The 26,581-nt window shown below is 45.1% G+C and overlaps 1 protein-coding gene across 1 annotated transcript in view; it reads right to left on the bottom strand.

The window, feature by feature from the left end:
* LOC147117257 (contactin-associated protein-like 2) overlaps window positions 1-26,581 on the bottom strand; it is a 1,950,749-nt gene that overhangs the window by 1,325,796 nt on the left and 598,372 nt on the right. The window lies entirely within an intron of this gene.

Here is a 26,581-nt window from a genome sequence, read left to right as displayed (position 1 = left end):
TGTATATTGGAAAAATTATTTCCACTGTCCTAGATATAACAGATATTTATAACCATGCATAGAATCCATTTCAAATCAAACACAAACTGCTTTTTCATTATTCTTTATTCGGTCTGAATGCACTGTACTATTTAAGAACGTAAGAATTAGGAGCAGGAATAGGCCATACGGCCCCTCGAGGCCGCTCCGCCATGGCTGATCTTTGACCTCAACTCCACATTCCCGCCCAATCCCCATATCCCTTGATTCCCCTAGAGTCCAAAAATCTATCTATCTCAGCCTTGAATACACTCAACGATTCAGTACCCACAGCCCTTTGGAGTAGAGATTGCCAAAGATTCTCAACCCTCTGAGTGAAGAAATTCCTCCTCATCTCAGTCTTAAATGGCTGATTCCCTTATCCTGAGACTATACCCCTTAGTTCTTGACTCTCCAGCCAGGGGAAACAACCTCTCAGCATCTACTCTGTCAATCCCCCTTAGAATCTTAACATAAAAAGTTTGGCTTTCCCTATTCATAAGTTTGTCAAAAAAAATGTGCTTTTGGAAGCACAATGCATTTTAAGGCCTGAGTCTTGTAAACTAAATAAAACACACAAGACCTTTTCTTGGTAAGCCCTGTATCACTGAACATAGCCGAGCCGTACTAATAAGAACATAAGAAATAGGAGCATGAGTAGGCCAATCGGCCCCTCGAGCCTGCTCCGCCATTCAATAAGATCATGGCTGATCTGATCCTAACCGCCAATCTACTATCACAGAACCATCTCCTGAATCTAACAGAATTAGACACACGAAATAGGAGCAGGATCAGGCTACACGGCCCCTGGGCCCGCTCCGCTACCCACAGGGCCATGTCCGATCCGAACCTAGACTCATGTCCAAATTCCTGCCCGCTCCCCGTAACCCTTAATTCCCTTTACTTCTAGGAAACTGTCTATTTCTGTTTTAAATTTATGTAATGATGTAGCTTCTACAGCTTTTTGGGGCAGCATATTCCATGGACCTACCACCCTCTGAGTGAAGTAGTTCCTCCTCATCTCAGTTTTGAAAGAGCAGCCCCTTATTCTAAGACTATGCCCTCTAGTTCTAGTTTCACCCATCATCGGGAACATCCTCCCCGCATCCACCCGATCCAACCCCTTCACAATCTTATATGTTTCAATAAGATCGCCTCTCATTCTTCTGAACTCCAATGAGTAGAGTCCCAATCTACTCAACCTCTCCTCATATGTCCATCCCCTCATCCCCGGGATTAACCGAGTGAACCTTCTTTGTACTGACTCGAGAGCAAGTATGTCTTTTCTTAAGTATGGACACCAAAACTGTATGCAGTATTCCAGGTGCGGTCTCACCAATACCTTGTACGACTGAAGCAATACCTCCCTATTTTTATATTCTATCCCCCTAGCAATGAAAGCCAACATTCCATTGGCCTTCTTAATCACTTGCTGCACCTGCATACTAACCTTTTGAGTTTAGTGCACCAGGACCCTCAGATCCCTTTGTACTTCAGTACTTTCCAGTTTCTTGCCATTAAGATAATAACTTGCTCTACGATTTTTCCTGCCAAAGTGCATAACCTCACACTTTCCAGTATTGTATTCCATCTGCCAAATCTCTGCCCACTTACTTAGCCTGTCTATGTCCCCTTGCAGGTTTTTTATGTCCTCCTCACTCACTACTTTCCCTCCCATCTTATTATCATCTGCAAACTTTGATATGTTACACTCGGTCCTCTCCTCCAAATCGTTAATATAGATTGTAAAGAGTTGGGGACCTAGCACTGACCCCTGCGGAACACCACTAGTTACTGATTGCCAGTCTGAGAATGAACCATTTATCCCAACTCTCTGCCTTCTGTTAGATAGCCAATCCTCTATCCATGCCAGAATATTACCCCCAATCCCGTGATTTTTTATCTTAAGCAATAATCTTTTGTGTGGCACCTTGTCAAATGCCTTTTGGAAGTCTAAATACACTACGTCCACTGGTTCCCCTTTATCCACCCTATATGTTACTTCCTCAAAGAACTCCAGCAAATTTGTCAAACATGACTTCCCCTTCATAAAACCATGCTGACTTTGTCCTATTAAATTATGATTATCCAAATGTCCTGTTACTGTCTCCTTAATAATGGACTCCAAAATTTTACCTACCACAGATGTTAGGCTAACCGGTCTATAGTTTCCAGCTTTCTGTCTACTGCCCTTTTTAAATAAGGGTGTTACATTAGCAGTTTTCCAGTCTGCCGGGAGCTTTGCCGAGTCCAGGGAGTTTTGGAAAATTATTACTAATGCATCCACAATCCCTACCGCCACTTCCCTCAAGACCCTAGGATGTAAGCCATCAGGTCCAGGTGATTTATCTGCCTTGAGTCCCATTATTTTACCGAGTACCACTTCCTTAGTGATTTTGATCGTGTTTAGCTCCTCCCCCCCTATAGCCCCCTGTTTGTCCAGTGTTGGGATATTCTTAGTGTCTTCTACTGTAAAGACTGATACAAAATATTCATTCAGTGTTTTTGCCATCTCCATATTTCCCACCATTAATTTCCCGGTCTCATCCTCTAAGGGACCAACATTTACTTTAGCCACCCTTTTCCTTTTTATATAACTATACTATCTGTTTTTATATTTTTTGCTAATTTACTTTCATAATCTATCTTCCCTTTCTTAATTAATCTTTTTGTTATTTTTTGCTGTCTTTTAAAGTTTTCCCAATCCTCTATCCTCCCACTGGATTTGGCTACCTTATACGCCCTTGTTTTTAGTTGAATACTATCCTTAATTTCTTTACTTAGCCATGGATGGCTGTCTTTTCTTTTACACCCTTTTCTTTTCAGTGGAATATATATTTTTTGGAAGTTGTAAAATAACTCCTTAAATGTACACCACTGATCATGTATCGTCTTACCCTTTCATCTATTTTCCCAATCCACTCTACTCAATTCCGCTCTCATACCTTCATAGTCTCCTTTATTCAAGCTTAGCACGCTTGTTTGAGATCCAACCTTCTCACCCTCTAATTGAATATGGAATTCAACCATGTTATGGTCACTCATTCCAAGGGGATCCTTTACTAGGACATTTTTAATTAATCCTGTCTCGTTACATAGGACCAGATCTAAGGTTGCTTGCCCCCTGGTCGGTTCAGTTACATACTGCTCAAGAAACCCATCCCTAATACATTCAATGAACTCATCCTCAAGGCAGCCCTGCCCAATTTGATTTGTCCAATTAATATGATAGTTAAAATCCCCCATAAATATAGATGTTCCCTTATTACAAGCCTCAACTATTTCCTGATTGATACTCCGTCCAACAGATGTACTGCATCAGGAAGTGGGAGCAAATGAGCTTGATTCACATCTTTATATTATTATGCATTTGCTGAATTCAGACTTCAGCTGGCTGACAGGAGATCTGCTGAATGGAGGCAGGTTGCTTCCTCATAGGAGGGAAGGAAGGTTGTTAAGCAGGTGAACGGTGGCCCAGTCAAGTTCCTCCCCAACAGCTGGCTTAAAAGTAACACTGACAGAGGCCTGGAACAGGTCAACTCATTCAAATAGTGAAGTGTGGCTTGTAGCACGACCTTGAGAAAGGACAGATCACAAAAATGATATGGTACACATTTCCATATTTTGTTGTGATCAGCTTCAGATATGTGTGCACAATAATGTGACCTTCAGACAAACATCTAATTATACTAACTTGGTGATTGACTGTGGCTCAATCCATTGACAATTCTGTAGTGTGAAGATATTAGGGCTGATTTTGCTGGTTGTTCTTGCTGGTGGGAGACCTGGGCCATATTTACAATCCACTGGTGAGCTACGGTGCCAAGCAGGTACCCTGCTGCAGCTCGCCGGTTTTTGAATGGTGGAAAATCAGCTGGCTCCCAAACTGATAGTTCCAATAACTCCAATAGTTAGAGCAGGGACCTCAGATGGGCCAGTAGAGGCCTGAATAATTTTTTGTGGGATTCTCCTGGTACTATCAAAAAAAGAGACATTTCCTGGGCCGTTTTGTGAGTGGCCTCCAGCACGCTCCGCCCATTTGTACTTGGAAATCGCAATCAGGGTCCTATGTATGTCTTAGGACCCCGATTTACATACATTAACCTGCTTCAAGTGAGTGTTTGAGCGATAGACGGGATCAGATTGCAAATGGGGGTGGTGACGACAGCAGTCCGACATTAGGGCTATTACTGCCCTGTTCCCACCAGGTGAACCGAGTTTAAATCGGCCTTCTTGTATCTACAATCACTTCAAATTATTTTCTGTAATTAATTGCTACTGGAACAAAACAAACTAATAATGATATTCATGATATTAGTATAGGCATCATTCACAGTTCTCAGTTCATGGATGTCTCTCAGCTAATCTCACTGTCCTTGGCGAATACTGTACTCTCATTATTCGGGAGCACAGGTGGTAGCTTTTCTCCATCAGATGTTTACATACATACACCCATTTTTGCTAAGTCATTGGTTCATTTCTGGGCTGCAGCTAAATGGGTAGTGGCCGCCCTTTGATACTTCACTCAGATAACGCCAGAAAGTGAATGTTGACAGGCTATTCCATTATGCGGGCATCACAGGCAACCAATTCCTATCATCCCTCTGTAACTACACACAAATGCTTCTAGCAGGGGCTACTGGGTAGCAATCAGGAGCTGGATCCATTCCCTAATCCAGGATATCGAGGGCAATGGCAGCATCGTAGCCATTATCTCCAGTGAGATCAGCTAATTCAGCACAGACCAGGGACTGAACACAGGACGTTCCTGGTCTCCAGCCTCAGCTGCTAAACCACTTTCACCAGCTGAGCCATTCGGGGAGTTTTATTATACATTTCTACTGAAATTGGTTGGAGAATTCATTGGTACACTGGGTTTGCTGACAAGGTTGTGTGTATACTGTGAGCAATATAGGGTAGAGTTGGGTGACTTTAATTTACATATTGATTGGACTACCCAAATTAGTAAAAATTCTGAGGAGGAGGAATTCCTGGAATGTTTTCGGGACGGTTATCTGGACCAATATGTCGAGGAGCCGACTCGAGATCAGGCCATTTTAGACTGGGTATTGTGCAATGAGAAGGGACTTATCACCAATCTTCTTGTACGAGGCCCCTTGGGTCAGAGCGATCATAATATGATCGAGCTCTCAGTCGAGATGGAGAGTGAGGAAATTGAATCAGAGACTAAGGTCCAGAACTTAAATAAAGGGAATTACGAGGGTATGAGACGGGAATTGGGTAAGATTGATTGGGTGGTGTTTCTGGGGGGATTGACAGTGGATAGACAATGGCAAGCATTCAAAGATAGAATGGAAGAATTCCAGAACATGTTTATACCGGTTTGGCATAAAAATAAACCTAAAAAGGTGACTCAACCGTGGATAACGAGGGAAATTAGGGACAGCATAAAATCAAAAAAAAGGGCATATCAACTGGCAAAAAAAAGCACCAGACCGGAAGATTGGGGGCAGTACAGGATACAGCAGAAGAGGACAAAGGGATTAATCAGGAAGGGGAAAATAGAATACGAAAGTAAACTTGCAGCAAAAATAAAGACAGACTGCAAAAGCTTTTATCGGTATATCAGGAGGAAAAGACTGGTAAAATCCCAAGTCGGTCCCCTGCAGTCCGATTCGGGAGAATATATAATGGAGAATAAGGAAATGGCAGACCAATTAAACTCATACTTTGGTTCTGTATTCACAAAGGAGGACACAAATAACCTCCCAGGAATATCGGCAAACATAGGGACTAATGAGAGGGAGGAGCTGACAGAAATTAGTATCTCTAGGGATATGGTGTTGGGTAAGTTGAGGGGACTGAAGGCCGACAAATCCCCGGGGCCTGATAAACTACATCCTAGGGTACTTAAGGAGGTGGCCCTGGAGATAGCAGATGCTCTAAGGATCATCTTCCGGAACTCCATTGACTCGGGAACAGTACCCGTGGATTGGAGGGTAGCTAATGTTACCCCAATATTTAAAAAGGGGGGTAGAGAGAAAGCAGGGAATTATAGACCAGTAAGCCTTACATCGGTTGTGGGCAAAATGCTAGAGTCCATTATTAAGGATAAAATAGCGGAGCACTTGACAAATGGGGAAAGGATCGGACAGAGTCAACATGGATTTACAAAGGGTAAATCGTGTTTGACTAATCTGCTGGAATTTTTTGAGGAAGTAACTGGTAAAATAGATGGGGGAGAGCCAGTGGATGTGGTGTACCTTGACTTCCAGAAAGCCTTCGATAAGGTTCCACACAAAAGATTGTCATGCAAAATTAAGGCTCATGGGATTGGGGGCAAAGTATTAACGTGGATAGAGAACTGGCTGGCGGATAGAAAACAGAGAGTTGGAATAAACGGCTCGTTTTCAGAGTGGCAGGCAGTGACCAGCGGGGTGCCGCAAGGATCTGTCCTGGGACCCCAGCTGTTCACAATATATATAAATGATCTGGATCAGGGAATTGGATGCAATATTTCCAAATTCGCTGACGACACTAAACTAGGAGGAGGGGTGGGCTCTGATGAGGATGTCAGGAGGCTACAGTGCGATTTGGACAGGTTGGGGGAATGGGCGGATACGTGGCAGATGCACTATAATGTGGATAAATGCGAGGTTATCCACTTTGGGGGTAAAAACAGGAGGGTAGATTATTATCTAAATGGCAATAGATTGGGAGATGGGGAAGTGCAGAGGGACCTGGGTGTTCTTGTGCACCAGTCACTGAAGGAGAGCATGCAGGTGCAACAGGCGATTAAGAAGGCAAATGGTATGTTGGCCTTCATATCAAGGGGGTTCGAGTATAGGAATAGGGATACCTTACTACAGCTGTACAAGGTGCTGGTGAGACCGCATCTGGAGTATTGTGTACAGTTTTGGTCGCCCCATCTGCGGAAGGATGTTCTTGCCATGGAAAGAGTGCAACGGCGATTCACCAGGCTGATACCTGGAATGGCGGGAATGACCTACGAAGAGAGATTAAATAGTTTGGGCTTGTACTCACTGGAGTTTAGAAGATTGAGAGGGGATCTCATCGAAACATATAAAATTATGGCAGGCCTGGACAGGCTGAATTCAGAGAGAATGTTTCCAATGGCCAGGGAGCACAGAACCAGGGGCCACAGTCTAAAAATAGCGGGCAAATCATTTAAAACAGAGATGAGGAAGAATTTCTTCACTCAAAGAGTGGTGAGCCTGTGGAATTCCCTGCCACAGAGGGCTGTGAAGGCTAATTCAATAAATATTTTCAAGAGAGAATTGGATATATTTCTGAAGGCTAAGGGGATTAAGGGTTACGGAGAAAAGGCGGGGACGGGGTACTGAACTGGTAAGATCAGCTATGATCTCAGACGAGGATCAGCCATGATCTCATTGAATGGCGGAGCAGGCTCGAAGGGCCGAATGGCCTACTCCTGTTCCTATCTCTATGTTACTATGTTAGAGACAATCCCCACATTACCCATTCTGATTGGCATGTGTCCCATAGGTGGCCGTAGCTACATTTCCTATTTTGAAGGCTACACGGCATCAGAGTGAGCAGATGGGCTTTCCTGCAGCTAGTGCAGGAGAACAGTAGTTGAGTGTGTGCTACAAGGGAATCTACGCTTCAGTGAGTAGAACCATCAGGCAAAACAACAAATTAAATCTGATGGGGCTAGGGAACAAGACCCAAGTTGTCAAATAACAGAGCAGTAACGGTGACAGACACTCACAGCATCCAGGAACATGAGTGAAGGGCCACTTAAAATTTTACATGAAATGTACCTCTCCCGTCATAAACTACATATTCTACCCTTCCTCAACCAATGAAAGATAGAGAGGATGTGGCCAGAAAACCACTCATATCAGACAATTTAGGGCAATGATCCAGTAGGTTAAAAGGTCAATGACTAAAGTTGCAATTCCTAAACTGGCATTACTATAAAATGTTGGGCAAACATCGCAAGATTAGTTAAGATATATAAGCATGAGGCACTTCAGTTATGTGGAGAGGTTGGAGAAGCTGGGATTTTTCTCCTTCGAGCAAATAAGGAGAAACTGTTTCCACTGGCAGGAGGGTCGGTGACCAGAGGACACAGATTTAAGATAATTGGCAAAGAAACAGAGGGGAGTGCGGAGAATTTTTTCATGCAGTGAGTTGCTATGATCTGGAATGCACTGCCTGAAATGGTGATGGAAGCAGATTCAATACTAACGTTCAAAAGGGAATTGGATACATACAGTACTTGAAAAGTAAAAATTTGCAGGAATATGGGGAATGAGCAGAGCAGCGTGTCTAATTGGGTAGCTCTTTCAAAGAGCCGGCAGAGGCACGATTGTCCAAATGGCCTCCTTCTGTGCTGTATGATTTTATGATTACAGGAGAGAGAGAAAGAGAGAGGTTTAAACATTTTCAAAACAGCAAGTGGCTGGCTTCAATCTTTTATTTTTGCCTGTTTACTAGAAAAATGTTATAGACAAATAGCCACCAGCCAGAGCAGTCCCACTTATACAATTAATACAGAAGCCCATGGAATAGAAGGGACACTGGCAGCATTGATACGAAATTGGCTAAGTGACAGGAAACAGAGAGTAGTGGTGAACGTTTTTTTTTTGACTGGAGGAAGGTATACAGTCGTGCTCCCCAGGGGTCGGTACTAGGACCACTGCTTTTCTTGATATATATTCATGACTTGGACTTGGGAGTACAGGGCACAATTTCAAAACTTGCATATGACACAAAACCTGGAAGTATAGTGAACAGTGAGGAGGATAATGATAGACTTCCCAAGAAGACATAGACAGGCTGGTGGAATGGGTGGACACGTGGCAGATGAAATTTAACGCAGAAAAGTGCAAAGTGATACATTTTGGTAGGAAGAACGAGGAGAGGCAATATAAACTAAAGGGTGCAATCCTAAGGGGGGTGCATGAACAGAGACACCTGGGGGTATATGTGCACAAATCGTTGAAGGTGGCAGGGCAGTTTGAGAAAGCAGTTAAAAAAGCATACGGGATCGTGGGCTTCATAAATAGAGGCATAGGGCTGGATTTTGTCAATGGGGACGTGATGGAGGCGGGACTCCCACATTTTGGGTTGTAGTCCCGCCTCCATCGACTTGTGGCCAACCCACGCTGTTTTCCCTTGATTGACCTTGTTAAGCCCACCCAGTGGGCTCAGCAGGCCAATTAAGGGAGACCTGGTTACTGGTGATGTCAGTGATTGACATTTCATCTGTCAAGAGCTTTTGACAGATGAAAAATCAGCATTTGACAGCTCTGTGAAGCTGTCAAACACTGACAATCTGTCTTCTAACTTGAGTCCTTCTACTCAGACTCAGTTAGAGATCTCTCCAGACCAGAAAGCAGAATGCTGCAGATTTTGACATTTCAGCGGCCATTCTGCTTTCTGTGCCGGTGAACTGAGGGACTCCCAAGAACTGAAGGGAGGAAGCCTGCAGGAGAAAGTAAAGGTAAGTAAAACTTATTAAAACACTTTACAATTACCTCACACACTTATCTCTGCACACATGCACCCATCACTCACCTGCACAACGGACATCTCGACCCCTCCAACCCCTTCAGACCGACGCTCCGCCTCGCTAACTTGACGCGGTTCGGAGCCGTCGGGAAGCCCACACACTTCAGGGCTAAAAATAGGGATTAGGCAAAAAACTGCTTGTTAACTACCTGTTAACAGGCAGTTAATTGGCACTAATCCCCTTCCTGCCTCGGGGAGGCGGCTCCCAGCACAGGTCGGATACCCGCCTCCTGGGACATTGGCACGGAGGTGGGTTGGGGGCGGGATGGGTTCATGCCCCCCGATTCTGCAATTTTCCCACCACTCCCGCCTCCAAACCCGCCTCCACGGGGCTTGGAAAATCCAGCCCATAGAGTACAAAAGCAAGGAACCTTTATAAAACACTGGTTCGGCCTCAACTGGAGTATTGTGTCCAATTCTGGGCACAGCACTTTAGGAAGGATGTGAAGGCCTTAGAGAGGGTGCAGAAAAGATTTATGAGAATGATTCCAGGGATGATGGACTTCGGTTACGTGGATAGAGAAGCTGCGGTTGTTCTCCTTAGAGCAGAGAAGGTTGATAGAGGTGTTCAAAATCATGAAGGGTCTAGACAGAGTAAACAGAGAGAAAATGTTCCCATTGGCAGAAGGGTCGAGAACCAGAGGACACAGATTCAAGGTGATTGGCAAAAAAAACAAAGGTGACATGAGGAAAACATTTTTTATGCAGTGAGTGGTTAGGATCTGGAATGCACTGGTGGTGGAGGCAGATTCAATTGTGGCTTTCAAAAGGGAGTTGGATAAGTAGCTGAAAGAAAAAAAATTGCAGGGCTATGGGGAAAGGGCGGGTGAGTGGGACTAGCTGAAGTGCTCTTGCAGAGAGCCGGCATGGGCTTGACAGGCTGAATGGTCTCTTTCTGCGCTGTAACCATTCTATGATTCTATCATTCTAGTTGGATTTTAGAATGCCCCAGGTCCCATTCAGATTACTCTGGAGTACACAGTGCAATGCGTATGACAGCTGCTTATATTTATTTGAAAGAAATCTAAGTTTATACTCCTGATAAAACTGTGCAAAGCCACTTCATTCCATGTGAAAAGATAGATAGGATAATAGATGGCCAGCAGTGATTTACAAGGCAGTATTTCAATTGCGTGATCCTGATGATGTCATAAATACTTTTTTAGTCTATGTATTTCAGGAGGACATCAAGATTGAGTTACTGCCTTCAACTCGCTGCTGGTTATAATTTTTCTTTATAATATACAACCTATAATCTACTTTTAAAAAATGTTGTGCTTGAGCAAGATAAAGTGGGTATGACATAAGTAAGGGGATGACTGCAACACAAAAGCTGAAGGTATGTGGCATTAAAAAGAAAAGAAAGGCTTGCATTTATATCCTGCTTTTCACAACTTCACGACATCCTGAAGCACTTTACAGCCAATGAAGTACTTTTGAAGTAAAAACAAAAAATACTGGAAATAGTCAGCAGGTCAGGCAGCATCTGTGGAGAGAGAAACAGAGTTAACATCAGAAGGTCATTGACCTGAAACGTTAACTCTGTTTCTCTCTCCACAGATGCTGCCTGACCTGCTGAGTATTTCCAGCATTTTCTGTTTTAACTTCAGATTTCCAGCATCCACAGTATTTTGATTAAGAACTTTTGAAGTGTAGTCACTGTTGCTTTGTGCAATAGAAGTGACCATTTCCTTTTTCTAGCAGAATACAGGATAAAAAGTTGCACCTTTATACAGGTTACATTAAGCAATTCCATCTCTAACACCATCCTGAATATTACAAAGTCTTTTCTACACTTACAGGGATTGGGAAAGGAAAACATTTCTTCATCCTCTAAATTAAATGTTAGCAGGGAATGTGATTTATGAACAAACTATATGAGAGGTAATATTTTGAGGGAGAAATTGGTCTCACTCCGGAAACTGGCATGAAGTGGGTGGGGCGTCATGAATGTGCGTCCGAAGATGGAGACCCAAGTCTCACTCCAAATTGGGCCTCGGGCTTCATTTCCATTATACCGACAAGCTGTGGGCATTCATCAGGCATCCTGATGCAGCTCACCAGTTTGGGCCTTTACTAAATCGTCCGGCTCAGACACCAAACTGGCCTGAGAGGGCGGGGTCAAGGCGAGTGGGAGAGCGGTGAGTGCAGGCCGGCAGCAGTCTCCAGTACTGCAGTGGAGCCTAGTGGGGAGTACTCCGATTCTTCCTGGCTCTGCATTGAGGCAAGTAAAAACCAAAAAATGTGCCTGTCCTTCGGCTCAGTTTATGCTAGGTCCTAAAACGGGCGTAAGGCCACTTGAATGTGCTAATTAAGGCCTTACTCCTGCTTGAGGCAAACACCCAAGGCACTCAAAAGTCACAGCTGCCAATTTGGCAGCCACACACTTAGAGGGGATTGGGTGCGGAAGATTGCGCCCGGAAATTGGTCCCCCCCCCCCCATGAATTTTGTGCCCAAAAACAGGCACAATGGAGACCAATTCCATCCCCCTATAATTCTAAAAATTCAATCACTGTAAAAGAGGAGAGACAAGGAAGGCCACATAAATAGAAAATGAGTTACGTGCAGCACGTCTTCCTGACACGTGAAATCAGCAGACTTATATAAATTGAATTCTGATTGTAAAGGATGCATAGCTACTAACACTTGAGATTCACATATAGAAATTGATAGAAACATAATGATCCAATATGAAGTGCCCAACCACTGAAGTTCTAAAGATCCAACAGCAGCTTACTTGGAGGTGTTCACATTCATGCGATTTGCAAGTAAATTTGCACTTCAGATATAACGGTGTTAAATTACGACGAAAAAAAGACATCCATTCAAAATTTCAGTGTAATGTTTCAGTACTGATTTATTATTTAATCATTCTTAGGCATCCTGGCATTTATTGTCCATCCCTAGTTGCCCTGAGAAGGTGGTGGTGGACCATCTTGTTGAACCACGGCAATCTGTGTGGTGAAGGTGAGTGGTTTGATACAACGGAGTAGCTTGCTCAGCCACTTCGGAGCATAGTTAAGTTGATGTGGGACTGGAGTCACTGGCTAAGGTCTAAAAGTACATTAGTGAATTAGTTAGCTTTTTACGACAATTTAACAGCTTCATGGTCACATGATACAAGCTTTTAATTTCCAGCTTTATTTTTAATTAATTTATTTTATAAACTGAATTCAAATTCTCAAACTGCTATGGTGAAATTTGAAGTCGCTTTCACTGAATTGTTAGTCCCTGTGCAGGCGACCGTAGCCATACAGTTTTTCTAGAACCTTGTACATTTGCAATAAACGTATACTGGCACAAATACTGGGAATTTCTTGGCAGATCTCCCAATTGGCCGCCATACCTTCAGCAGAAACTGCTGACAAAGTGCATAAATTCCGATGATCTTCTGCCAAAGTTACGGTAGTCGATCAGACCACAACTGTTTATGGATCCTGTACAAAAAATACTGAAATTATTTTATTCCTGATAATGGCCCAGTAATTCCGGTCCCAACGCGTGAGTATGGACGGGGTACTCTCGCGTGGGCCCGCTGGAAGTGCCAGATTTCAGCATGCACAACGCATGCGCGGGAAACCGGCATGTCCTCCAAGGGGTTCAGAGGTCCAACGCGTGCACACAGGACTCTGCGCGCACGCGTTGAACTTCCTTCTTTTTGACAGGTTTGCCCGTGTGTAAGGGCCTGAACTTTTTAGAAATGAAAAAAGGAGACGTAAGGACTTGATTCTTTAAGGTAAGTGGCCTATTATTTAAAATTATAACATTTTTTCCACAGCTTTATTGTTTTTAAGGACTTTACAGTAAGGTAAGTTTATTTTTAGACCCGATTTCTTAAAAAATTATTTTTTTCAAAAATTTGATTAATTGTTTAAAATAGTTTTTTAAAGTTATTTATAGTTCATTTAATTAGTGGGATGTTTTTTAAAATTTTATTTAAAGTTTAAGTAGTGTTTTGGGCGCCCGTAGTTTTCATGAGTTTGACAGTTCTTACTATCAAACTCATGAATGAAGTTTTCCCTCCCCTGATTGGCTGCCCAGTGCTCACCTGATCCCAGCCGGCACATCGAACTAACTACGCCGCTGGATCAGGCAAGCACAGCGCGCCGACAGCTGAACCGGGCCAGTGACAGGAAATCCAAGCAGGCCCAGGCCTCAGCTGTCGGTGCGCCGGGTAAGTGCACATCGGGGGCTTGCACGCGCGGCAAGCCCCCGAACCTAATTTCTGGGCCAATATGTTGTCCTCAAACATGAACTGCATGGGGATTCTTCAGACTCAAGGCTCTATTTTACCCACAAACATAGTTCTAATAGTACTAATCAGTATCTGTAGCCTTTTCTTGGAAAAAAAAAGGCAGAAATGACTGCTTTTCAAGGTCTGTTAACAAAACGCGCCACAGGGATTACTTTGATCTGGGGGCGTGGCCAGTTCTGCGGGCAAGGCTGGCTTCCAGTGCAATGTTTTTTAAACTAGGACAAAAGAATCGTGAAAACTCAGTTGGCCCTGGACATAATTTGCGCTTGAAATTCTTTGATATTTTCCACTGATTTGGCCGATTTTGTGCAACCTAACGGAAACTCCAGGCCACTGTATATATTTGCAAACATTGTGAAATATATGCTGAACATGTGCTATGTAAATAATTTCCTAAGAGTGTAAATTTGTGCATAAACTTTTTTAAATGAAAAAAATCAGTTCAGCTGCCGCGTCTTGCATGTACTGGTAACCTCTGTAATACAGCATCGGGTTCAGGCTTTTTGTGGGCAGGACAACCCCCAAATATATTAAGGCAACAAATATGACAATTTATCATGGAAAGCGTGAAGTCCATGTTAACTACTCAGATGACTAGCAGACGGTTGGAAAAGTTGCACAACGTGAAGAGCATAATAGTAAGGCATGAATATTACTGTAAAGTAGCAGCACAGGGCACATATAGGAATGCAGCAGTTGTTAAAGATACATGCAAAAAATACTGCACTAGCACAGAATTTTTAACAAGTAAAGTGGGAATAAAATAGAGTTATTTTATTATTCATGAGAAAGTAAACATACTGCAGGAAGGAACCTATAGGTATAAACACCCCATCTTAATCCCACTGTGCTTATGTTTAAAGGGAAAACTGGCACATAATATGAGGCACAATATTCAACAGGCAGTGGACTATAGGACATGAAACAACAATGCAGAGGCAGTACTTGAATTTGCACAGGAGGGAGCGTGTAGGACATGTTGGGACTGCAAAAATTGAAGGATTGCACATTACTAATCTGCATCATATAAACTATACATTCTATTACTTTGTCACTACATTACATTATCAGGTTTATAAACATTGATTGCACACAAACAGGTAACAGTATATAGTACTCAAAGAGCTAAGTTTTTGTTTGCATTCACAGGCAGCAATATGTTTAGCACATTGGATACCAACTCCCTACATCATTGGGCACTGAAGCACAATGCTTGCTTAGTGCCCCATTTACCTGGCACACTATACTACGGTCCTGAAGTTTGTGGTGCTTAGGGCCAGTGCACCGATTGTGTGCTAGTCACATTGGCCCCGATATTTATGGGGAGGTGGGGAGGGTGCAGGTGAGGCCAAAATCGGCCTAAGAACCCAGCAAGGCCAGGGACGCAGAGGTCCTGCCAGACTTAATAGGACATCATTAACATTTTTTAGCTCCGTTTCTCATCTACCCATCAGCCAAATGGACAGGCTGGCCGGCGGGTGGGAGGGAACATCATCAGCAGGAGGCCGCAGCTGGAGACCCTTAGGGATGGTCCCCAGCAATTAGGAAGTCAGAGAGGCCCAGCAATCGTGAGGGGGCAGAGAGCCCACGATCAGAAGGGCTGGAGGGAGGTCAGCAATTGGGAGGGCTGGGAGGTTGTGGGGGGTCGCTGGTGATCAGGGCTGGGGGAGGCTGGTGATCGGGGCTGGGGGAGGCTGGCGATCAGGATTGGGAGAGGCTGGCGCTTGGGATTGGGGGAGGCTGGCGATCGGGATTGGGGGAGGCTGGCGATCGGGGCTGGGGGAGGCTGGCGATCGGGGTTGGGGGAGGCTGGCGATCTGGGCTGGGGGAGGCTGGTGATCGGGGCTGGGGGAGGCTGGCGATCGGGGCTGGGGGAGGCTGGCGATCGGGGCTGGGGGAGGCTGGCGATCGGGGCTGGGGGAGGCTGGCGATCGGGGTTGGGGGAGGCTGGCGATCTGGGCTGGGGGAGGCTGGTGATCAGGGCTGGGGGAGGCTGGTGATCGGGGCTGGGGGAGGCTGGCGATCAGGATTGGGAGAGGCTGGCGCTTGGGATTGGGGGAGGCTGGCGATCGGGATTGGGGGAGGCTGGCGATCGGGGCTGGGGGAGGCTGGCGATCGGGGTTGGGGGAGGCTGGCGATCTGGGCTGGGGGAGGCTGGCGATCGGGGCTGGGGGAGGCTGGCGATCGGGGCTGGGGGAGGCTGGCGATCGGGGCTGGGGGAGGCTGGCGATCGGGGCTGGGGGTGATTGGCGATCGGGGCTGGGGGAGATTGGAGATCGGGGCTGGGGGAGACTGGCGATCGGGGCTGGGGGAGGCTGGCGATCGGGGCTGGGGGAGGCTGGCGATCGGGGCTGGGGGAGGCTGGCGATCGGGGCTGGGGGAGGCTGGCGATCGGGGCTGGGGGAGGCTGGCGATCGGGGCTGGGGGAGGCTGGCGATCGGGGCTGGGGGAGACTGGTGATCGGTGCTAGGGGAGGCTGGTGATCGGGGCTGGGGGAGGCTGGCGATCGGGGCTGGGGGAGGCTGGCGATCGGGGCTGGGGGAGATTGTCGATCGGGGCTGGTGATTGGGGCTGGGGGAGGCTGGCGATCGGTGCTAGGGGAGTCCATAGGCTTTCTTGAGGAGCTGGGGGAGCACTCCTGCTCCTCCTAGCCCACAAGGAGTGCTGAAAGAGGCACTTGCCTCGTGGGGCCGGCAGCTCCTGCCTCCATTTCACTGCCAGGTTTCCCGACATCTAGGAAGCCCACACAGCAACAGTCAATTTTAAAGCGGACTCCCAGTTATACTGTGGGAGCCAGATCTAAATATGTTAATTAAGTGCCCCGCTTCTTCATGGCGGGACACGCGGACGCCCGGATATCCGGTGCCGTAAAAAAGGCACTGTTAGGGTCGCGTTCCCCATATTTAACTCACTAACCCCCACCCGACCTGGGTGGGATAATGGTGAGAACACAGCGGTGAGTTCATCAAGGGCTCACACTGTACCTTTCTTTACTATGTGCAACGAATAGAATGTATGTTGTAACTAAATAATAATTTCACTGAAAAACATTTGAAATTCCAAATGATGATTCTCTTCAGAACGTGTCAAGTGTATGCAACAAAAGGCCAAGCGAGTGATAGCTTTTTAATTTAAATGTTATATTTGGGGTTTTATCTCATTACCATTATAAAATCAGCCTTGCAATTAAAATTCAATTTTCTTTAATTTTTTTGAAGAGATTATCCAACCATAAACATATTTCAGCATTTGAGACCCTTTTTATATTCAGCCCACAGACTGGCGATAGACCACCCCTCTGAGATAACTCATCATAAGTTATAAGTGGGCGGCATTGACAACCTCTGTCTCATCTTTAATATGATTGATTGATTACTTCAGATTGACACTGCACCTACTGCAGAGAGCCATTAAAGAAATGAAAAGAGTTAATTGACTGTAAAAATCTATTTTAGTATTAATTTGCATGTTTAACAGGTATATAACCTTGATGTCATGTTATTACAAGGAAAAAATATCAAGTTTTTCAAAATTCCCCACCAGTTAATTCACTTTCCTTCAGATTTGGTAATCCCTTTTGCAGATTTGTAAAAGGCAGTAGAAATCATATGTAAAGCTGATAGGAGATTGACACGGTGGTTTAGCAGCCTGTGCTTCCGAGATAGGTGGAGGTTGAGAATACATTGCATAATTAAAAACTAAAGATCAGGATTTATTAAAATGGGAATTTTTAAGAGGTGATTAACTATATCAAAATGAATAAAGGTGCCATTTCCACACCACCCAATTAACAATATATGAAATGGGAGAAAGAAATGACAATCCAAATTACCTAGATTTTGATTGGCTGTTTCTTAATTGAATTTCATTCTCGAGTTAGGTTGGGTGTACCAACACGATGCATAACCAGTCTTCCACCTTTTTATACAAGTGATAAATCTTAATTACATCTACCTGGAACTCACTTGACATGTTATACCATTTAACATGCAAATTGAAACTGTTTATTGTCAGAAAAAAAATACCAGATTAAAGAGGCAGTGTGCAGAGAGAGAGAGGGAGAGAAGAGCCACAATGGTCACCGTCAGAGCAGATAATGTGGTCTAAGGCATTTAAAGCTGCTGCACTTTGGGCACCGGAGCCCTGTATGGATGGATGCAGAGGAAAGTGGCCTATAATGCACTCGATGAGCACTGGACATAGCAATGTAACCTGGAAGTCCATTGAAAGCATCAAGCCTGCACAAACACTGTGCACGAGGCTCATCAAGGCTCCAAATTATATGATAATTAGATGCAAGGCCCAAAATGTGCCTGGAGCTTCCGAGCAGTGCATCAAAGGCAAATGACCTATTAAGCACAGACACTTCAAGAGAGGCTAGGTAAAAAACAATCAGGTATTCTGGGCGATCCTCTAATCCACAGAGGGCCACCTTTTGTTCCAGGACCTCCTGCACCATGACTTCCAATCAATGGATTGGGCCTTTTATTCAAAACCCCATTTTCAAAATTTCAAGGGAAGCCACCAACCCTTTAAATCCCTCACTACCTCAAAGCCCTCTAAGCACATGTGGAACTAAGTGCTGGTGTAAGGAGACATGGGTAAGAAAGGGTTACAATTTGGAGTTCTAACTTCAGCACTCAGAGAAAGAGAAAGAAAGTGAGCGAGAGACCTCACTTAAAGCAATCTTGGCATAAGCCATGAGAGAGACTATGGGCTGGATTTTCCCTGTGGAGGTGGGAGAGCTGGTTGGCAGTTTCCGCTCCTGCTCCTGTCTCCAACTGCTCTCTCAAAAAGATTTTCTGTAGATTGGCCTTGTTAAGCCTGCCCTGCGGGGTTCCTGGCCAATTAACAGGAAGCGGGTCTGGTGACGCATCATCAAATGACATCATCAGCCAGTTTCCTTAAAGGGACCACGGCCACATTGATTTTGACAGTTTGTGCTGCAAACACTGACAAGCACTGCACAAAGGTACACGTCTGCACCCAGGCTCACGCATGACTCCCTCCATATGCTTATGGAGGGTGTCACAGCATGCAGGGAGATTCTCTTCCCATCCCATGGGCAAAGAGACCACCCCAGGAGATCAACACAGCCTGGTTGCACATTGCACAGGAGGGCACAAGCAAGGATGTCATCAGGAGGACCAGGCTGCAGTGGTGCAAACCTTGCAATGATCTCAATAGATCATGAAACGTTACTGCAATGCCACACTCAAACTCACCCTGCTGTGCCACTCATCGCATCCCCATCACTCTGCCTTCCATACCCTACTCCTGCACGTCCTTACTCACACCAACTTACCTTGCACCTCCATCCATCCCTCTCTATCTACATTATCACTTCCCCATCTCACTAGCCACCCCTCACACTCACCCTCATCCTACTGCAAGCATACCAACTAACAATACACAAGGGTAGGCACTTGAGACGTTTAGACAATGTTCATGTGAAGTTTCTGGTAATGTGTTGTCATACAGTGAAATCTATATTTTCAACACTTTACCTTACTGGACAGATCTGTGTGCACCTTGAGAAGTGTGTTACTGAGTTCCAGTGAATGTTGGGACGTAACTTCTCCGCCCCCGCCCCCTGCCCCCCACCGACTATAGTGATGAGCGTGAATGGAATGGCTTGGACATTATAGGGATGCTTCATGGCGCTGGTGTGGGACGGTGTCAACCTGGCGCATCATGTGGCAGCCAGGGTGCACAGTGTCAAGTGAAGTAAATCTGGTCATGGTGATGCCATCGCTGGCCTCCTAGGCAGCAATGTTGTCAAGGGCTGATGCCCTGTGTAGCATCAGGTGATGGTGGAGAAGGTTGGTGATGTTGTTGATGTTGGTGTGCCTGGTGATGTTGGTGTTGGGGCTGATCGTGGAAGAATTCAGAGGACCAAGGTGCAATTTTTTCCAAGGGCACCGATGTTGCTGGAATAGATGGCAGCTGCAGGTGAGATGACAGAAGCGATCTGTCAATGGTGAGAGAGTTTGTTCCAATGAGGTGACACTGGGTATACAGCTGGCTCTAAACACTTGCAAGCTAAAGAAATCTCTATGTCTTACAAATGCAGTAACCAACAGTTTCTGAGCTCTGAAAATGACCATCTGCAACATGGCATCCTTTCCACCACTTCTGCAGCTGTCAGGTTATCAGATACATCAAAGCAGACTCAACTCACGACAGGGTGAGCTGACGTGTTCCCCAAGCAGCGGGTAACCCGTGGGGGAGCACGTAAAATTGCAAGGTAGGCTCAAAATACCATTAAATTGGCTGTTAACAAGCCATTTGGTGTTGGGTCAGTTCTGCGCAGACAGACCCGACACCTGGGAGACTCGCGTAGAGGCGGGTTGGCAGTGGGTTTCCTACCCGCTTTCAATCTTTACTATTTTTACAGCGAACTCGCCTCCAATCCCGCACTCTGAGCGACAGCAAAATCCAGCTCGACGGAAGTGATAATGCCTGAAATGATAACGGTCTGAGGACCTCAAAAGAGGAAAGGAGTCCGAGAAGAGGAAAGGAATATGTTTGCTTCTTCACCCATGTCAATCAATAGAAGTATTGTAAACTTACCCATTATTCATATACTCCAAGGTTAGAGATGTAAAAGTACACATAGATTAGTCATTTGTAGTTAAGAAAAGCTCCTGGTCGAACAGTGATTGAATATAACAGGATAAGATAGCAAATATAGGGAGAAACTCTTTGGTACAACTATGTCATGTTGATTCTCATGTAGAAGGGATAAGAGAAAGGTATAGAAGAGAAAAGTATGAAACGCGAATTTGGATTTAAATGTTCCATTAACCTGAATGTTGAGCTCAGAACAGTAACGCTTTGAATCCTACAATCATCATGTGTGATTGGAAGTACTACAGGTAGACTATCCTTTATCCGCACTTCTGAAAACCGAAAACCTCTGAAAACCGAAAGTTTTTTTGTGGAGCATAAGTCGTGCGCACGACATAACCCGAGTGGCGCCAAACATGACCCGACACGGCCGATGCTTTTCTGACCTGATTTGCGTAGGAGTCAGCCGATATCCGGCTTTCCCACAACTGGCGGCGGCAGTCGAGCCCCAGACCCCCGCTAAGTCAAGGAATTCAGGTACGGAGCAGGGGGAGCTGCAAACAGACTGGGAGCGGCAGCACAGAGAAGCAGGAAGGGGAATGAGACACGGAGCAGGGGGAGCTGTAAACAGACTGTGAGCGGCAGCACAGAGAAGCAGGAAGGGGAATGAGACACGCAACAGTCGCAAGAGGTAGCCTGAACTTTTAAAATTTATATTAAATACAAATACTAATTACCAAATTAATTTAATGTTCAGAGTTTTCCAGTCTGAAATAATACCTTCTGAAATCCGAAAATTTCCGAAAACCGAAACACAGTTGGTGCCAAGGTTTTCAGATAAGGGATAGTCAACCTGTATTTGATTAAGTGTATGCTTAAGTACTAAATAGTTAAATCTATGAACATTGCAACTCAACCTTTCAAGCACCTTATTGATTTTAAGGAATAGATATAACATGCAATCATTAATAACATGCATCCTCGAACACTCGGACCGCAGACCTAGCATTATGGGAACAAAGTCAACTTATAGCCCCATAGGAACATTCAATGCCAGATTGTTGCAGTTCCAATGACTCAGTCAGGACCTCATTAACAATCATATAGTTTTCATTGTGATAACATCACGTGATCAGTAAAATTAGGTTTTTGCACGGTGATGATGAATCTCAATGCCACTGAAGCATCCTGTCAAAAAGTAATTAAAATCCTTTTGAAGAATATACTGGGTCCTTCAAGATTGCTATGACCAAAAGAAAAAAAACAGTACTGGGCAGAAATACTCTTGCCCAAAATATTTTGTGGTCTTCCACATTTTCGTACAATGTCAGAGGTTGCAGGATTTTTTTCATTTCTTGAGGAGGCTGCTCCTCAACTTTTGGCTCCATTTTACACCTACATTCAAATCTTTGGTAACCCAGTGCACAGATCAGAAGACCACCTGATGGGTCTGATCCTGGGCCTGGCAAAAAGAGCAATCCACAGGTCTAGGATGTACAGAATCAGTGGTGGGGTGGGGGAATGCACTCTGACTGGTTGCACCTCTTCTACGTCTTAGGGAAGACCCAGATGGCCACTGAATGGGACCATTCAGTGTCCACTGGTTTGCATGAAGCTTTTCTTGACCAGAGGGTAATGCTGAGCACTCCATGTATTGCTAACATTGAAAACCATTGTAAAAGTCAGATAGCCGGGTAGTAAAGGATTGAATACGAGAGCCTAGTCTTCAGTCGCTTACAAGCATTTATTTACAGAGACATACATTACATACCGTGCACCCACCCACCACATTTCTTGAGCCTGCTGCCATATATATGAACACGAGAATCCCCAATGAATGCCCACCACCTGAATACAATTAACACCCAATTGATATACACCGTCTGGATAAAATTAACCACCATATCCTAATTTAAATATTTGAACACTTTACACATGCAGTTTTAGTTTACCTGGGCCAATTGTATTAGTGGTGTCCGCCTCTTGAAGGGGCACTTGTTAGTGGTTCTTGTGCTGGTGGTTTTGGACTCATGCCCACTGCCACTTTATTAACCCAGACAAAGTAGTCCCCAAAATATTAGAAGCCTCTAATTTTTTTCAGTATTCTTAAAACCTTTTTGAAAATTTGGAAATGTTCAATTTTGTAATGTGCTATTCCTGAACTGTTAGCGTTAACAATTAGCTTGCACTTATTATGTCCGTGAATGATTGAGACACGGACAGCAGGAGTTGAACAAAACAAGTCTTTACTGAATGAATTCAATCGGGAAACTGAAACTACAGAGGCTCACTAGCGCCTTTTATACAGGGGTGGTCACTGCCGGTACTGCAGTCAGAGACCAGTTATTCTCTTAAAGGTACATACACAACAATTCCTCCCCTTTTAGATAAACAGTACATAACATTCATTTAACAACTAAATGATAACTAATTACAATCACAATTACGGTTGCTAGATACATTGGTTAAGTTTAAGCAATTATAAGTTCAGTCTTTGAGGAGGCGTCCTGATTCTGTCTGGATAACGCCTCTTTGGGGTATCAGGTTCTTCTGGCAAGGTTGAGTCGGGATTAATGTCGTTGTTTGGTTCATCTGCTTCCAATCTCACCGATTCTGCGGTAGCTGCAATTGGTACGTCGATTTCATTGCCAGGTATATCAGATCGTGGTGTGGAGTTGACGTTTTCCAGTGACTCTAGAATCTGGTCAGCATGGCATCTTACAATGTTCTCTCCAACGTCCACGGTATACATGAGAGGTCCTTGCTGTGTACAAATCGTTCCTGGCTGCCATTTCTCAGTGCGGTAGTCCCGGGCCAAAACTGGTTGACCTATCTTAAAACTCCGGGTCAGCCTTTAATTCATATTCTGAAACTGCCTGTTCTCCACATCTCTTCGGACGTTTGGCTTAACCAAATCCAAGCGGCATCATAGTCTTCGATTGAAGAACATCATGGCTGGAGTTTGGTTGGTAACCGCATGTGTCGCATTCCGGTAGGCAAACAAGAAGTTGTCCACCTTGCGTTGTAGGGGTATATCTTCATTACACATTGCATTGATAGCCTTCTTTAATGTTTGAACAAACCTCTCGGCCAATCCATTAGTGGCTGGATGATGTGGGGCAGATGTGTAATGCTTAACACCATTGTTCTTTAAGAACCTCCGGAACTCTTCAGACACAAACTGTGGTCCATTGTCAGAGCAAATCTGTTCAGGCAGCCCATTCCTGGCGAATATGGTTCATAAAACTGTGATAGTTTTTTCCGTGGTGGTTGAGGACATTTTTATTACCTCTGGCCACTTTGAATGTGCATCCACCGCAATTAAAAACATCGAGTCCATGAAGGGACCAGCAAAATCAATGTGCACCCTTTGCCATGGAGATGAGGGCCACTCCCATGGATGTAGAGGAGCTTGTGGTAGGGCGTTTTGGACCTTCTGGCATCCTGCACAGCTCTTGGTCATCTCTTTGATTTCTCTATCGATTCCCGGCCACCACACAAACGCTCTGGCTAAGTTCTTCATTTTTACCCCACCCAGATGACCCTCATGAAGCTCATTGAGCACTCTAGCCATCAACTTAGGTGGAATTACTACTCTGGATCCACACATCAAGGTTCCTCTGCACACTGACAGCTGTTCTCTTCTCGGCGAGAATGCTGGCAGCAGTGGTTCGCCATGTGCTGGCCATCCCTTCACCGTTAAATCATAGACCCGTGATAGTGTCGGGTCATTCCGTGTTTTCTTTTCTATGTTTGCATTCGTCACAGGGAGACATTCGACTATGGTCGAGTGGAATAACTCCATTGGATCCACTGCAAGGTCTTCTTCTTCCACCATCGGCAACGGTAGGCGTGACAATCCATCAGCATTCCCATGCTGTTTAGTTCCTTTGTACTCGATGTCATATTGGTGTGCCCCTAGGAAAAGGGACCACCTCTGCAGCCGTTGCGCTGTCATTATCGGTATGCCCTTCTGAGGGTTGAAAATGGAGACAAGAGGTTGATGATCGGTTAGTAGAGTAAATTTTTGACCGTGCAGGTAGTGATTGAACTTCTTCACCCCCCACACTAGGCTGAGGGCCTCTCTGTCAATCTGGACGTAGTTACGCTCGGCAGAAGTTAACGAGCGTGACGCAAAAGCTATCGGCCTCTCTAAACCATCAAGGAATTTATGTGACAGTACCGCCCCAATGCCGTAGGGAGACGCATCACACACCAGTCTGATCGGCAGTGCTGGGTTGTAGTGAGCCAATACTTCTCTTGAAGTGATTCAGTCCTTACTCTTCTGAAAGGCCCGCTTACAGTCATTGCTCCATTTCCAAGCTACTCCCGTTCGTAGCAGGGCGTTCAGTGGGTGCAGAATTGTCGACAAATTCGGCAAAAACTTATGGTAGTAATTTACCAATCCGAGGAATTACCTCAGTTGCGACACATTTTCAGGCGCTGGGGCCTTAACAACCGCTTCAATTTTGTCAGGTTGTTAAGGCCCCAGCGCCTCTTCATCAATCATGTGGCCACAATACAATATCTGTTTCTTAAAAAACTCGCACTTGGGGCGGTTGGCTCGTAGCCCATGTTCCCGTAGTCTAGTGAGCACCTGTTCTAGGTTGTTAAGGTGTTCACTGTCATCTTCACCTGTCACAAGGATGTCGTCCAAGTAACACTGAGTCCCCGGAATCCCTTGCAGGACTTGTTCCATCGCTCTTTGCCATATCGCCGGAGCCGATGCTACTCCGAATACCAATCGATGATACTGGTAAAGACCTTTGTGAGTGTTTATCGTGAGATACTTCCTAGAGGATTCTTCAACCTCCATCTGCAAATATGCTTGTGCTAGGTCAATTTTTGTAAAACGCTTCCCTCCAGACAGTGAGGCGAAGATGTCTTCTATCCTTGGAAGAGGATATTGTACTGTGTGAAGGACTGGGTTCACCGTCACCTTGAAATCCCCACAGATGCGAACCTTCCTTGGCTCCTCAGACTTATTGCTTAACGTTTTCTTCATGACAGGAACGATGGGTGTCGCCCACTCGCTCCAGTCGACCTTAGACAACTCGCCTGCCTTCTCCAGATTCTCCAGCTCCGCCTCGACGGCTGGGCGAATTGCATATGGTACCGGTCTTGCTTTGAAAAACTTGGGAATTGCATTCTCTTCTATTTTTATCGAGGCGGTTACGCCTTTAGGAGTGCCCAGTTCTTGTTGAAATACCTCTTTGGCGTTAGCTAAGATTGTTGACAATCGTCCAGGAGTGACGTCTTCATCTTTTTTACTGTCCACCGTCATTGCATGAATGGAGTGCCAATCTAAGCTTATCTTCCTGATCCATTCACGTCCCAATAACGGTGGTCCACCATTTTGCAGTATGTAGAGATACAATTTCCGTATTTTCTTGCCGTTGTATTCGACAGGCACCCTTATTTTTCCTCTGGGGTATACTTTTTGCTCCGTATATGTCGTCAAGACGATGGATGTCTCTCTCAAGGGTATGTGTGAGAATAGCCGCTCGTAGCCTCGTTGATTCATGATGGTTAGCGCTGATCTGTATCCAATTCCATTTTAACTTGGGACCCTGCTATCGTGAGGGTGACCCAAATGGTTCGGTGATCCTCTTTTGTGATTACATTGTGAAGTTTGAGACAGCTTAGTCTCCTGTTCCCGGATTCACTATCGCTCATCTGGTCTTCGGAACTACTGTCTGTCATCTTTTGTACTTTCTTGTACGGTTCCTTAGTAGCCTTTTTGTTGTCGCTAGTCTTCTTCCCAGACCTGCAAACTCGTGCAATGTGTCCCATCTTTCCGCATTGCCTGCATATTTTGTCCTTGGACCAGCAGTCCTTCTGGTCATGGTTAGTTCTGCCGCAGTGATAACATTTTGCAAATCCCCGTGTCATTTCGTGGGTGCCGTATTCCTGTGGCTTTTGTTGAATTTCCGCAGCTCCCCTGGCTGCTGCTTCGTACGATACTGCCACGCTGAAAGCCTTATCTAGCGTCAGCTCTTTCTCTGACAGTAACTTCTTCTGTGTTCCTTCACTCAGGAGTCCACAAACAAATTTGTCCCGTAGGGTATCTGCCAGTCCTGCTCCGAACTGGCAGTGCTTTGATAGCTTGCGTAGTTCCGTAAGGTACTCAGCATTGCTCTCATCTTTATGCTGAGTTCTCCTGTGGAATTTAAATCTTTCTGCTATCAACAGCGGTGCAGGGTTTAGGTGTTCCT

This window comes from Somniosus microcephalus, chromosome 5, assembly GCF_052327205.1.
Source record: "Somniosus microcephalus isolate GS21.2 chromosome 5, FLI_Smic_1.0, whole genome shotgun sequence".
NCBI classification, from domain to species: Eukaryota; Metazoa; Chordata; class Chondrichthyes; order Squaliformes; family Somniosidae; genus Somniosus; species Somniosus microcephalus.
This window is presented reverse-complemented; position numbering and strand designations above follow the sequence as displayed.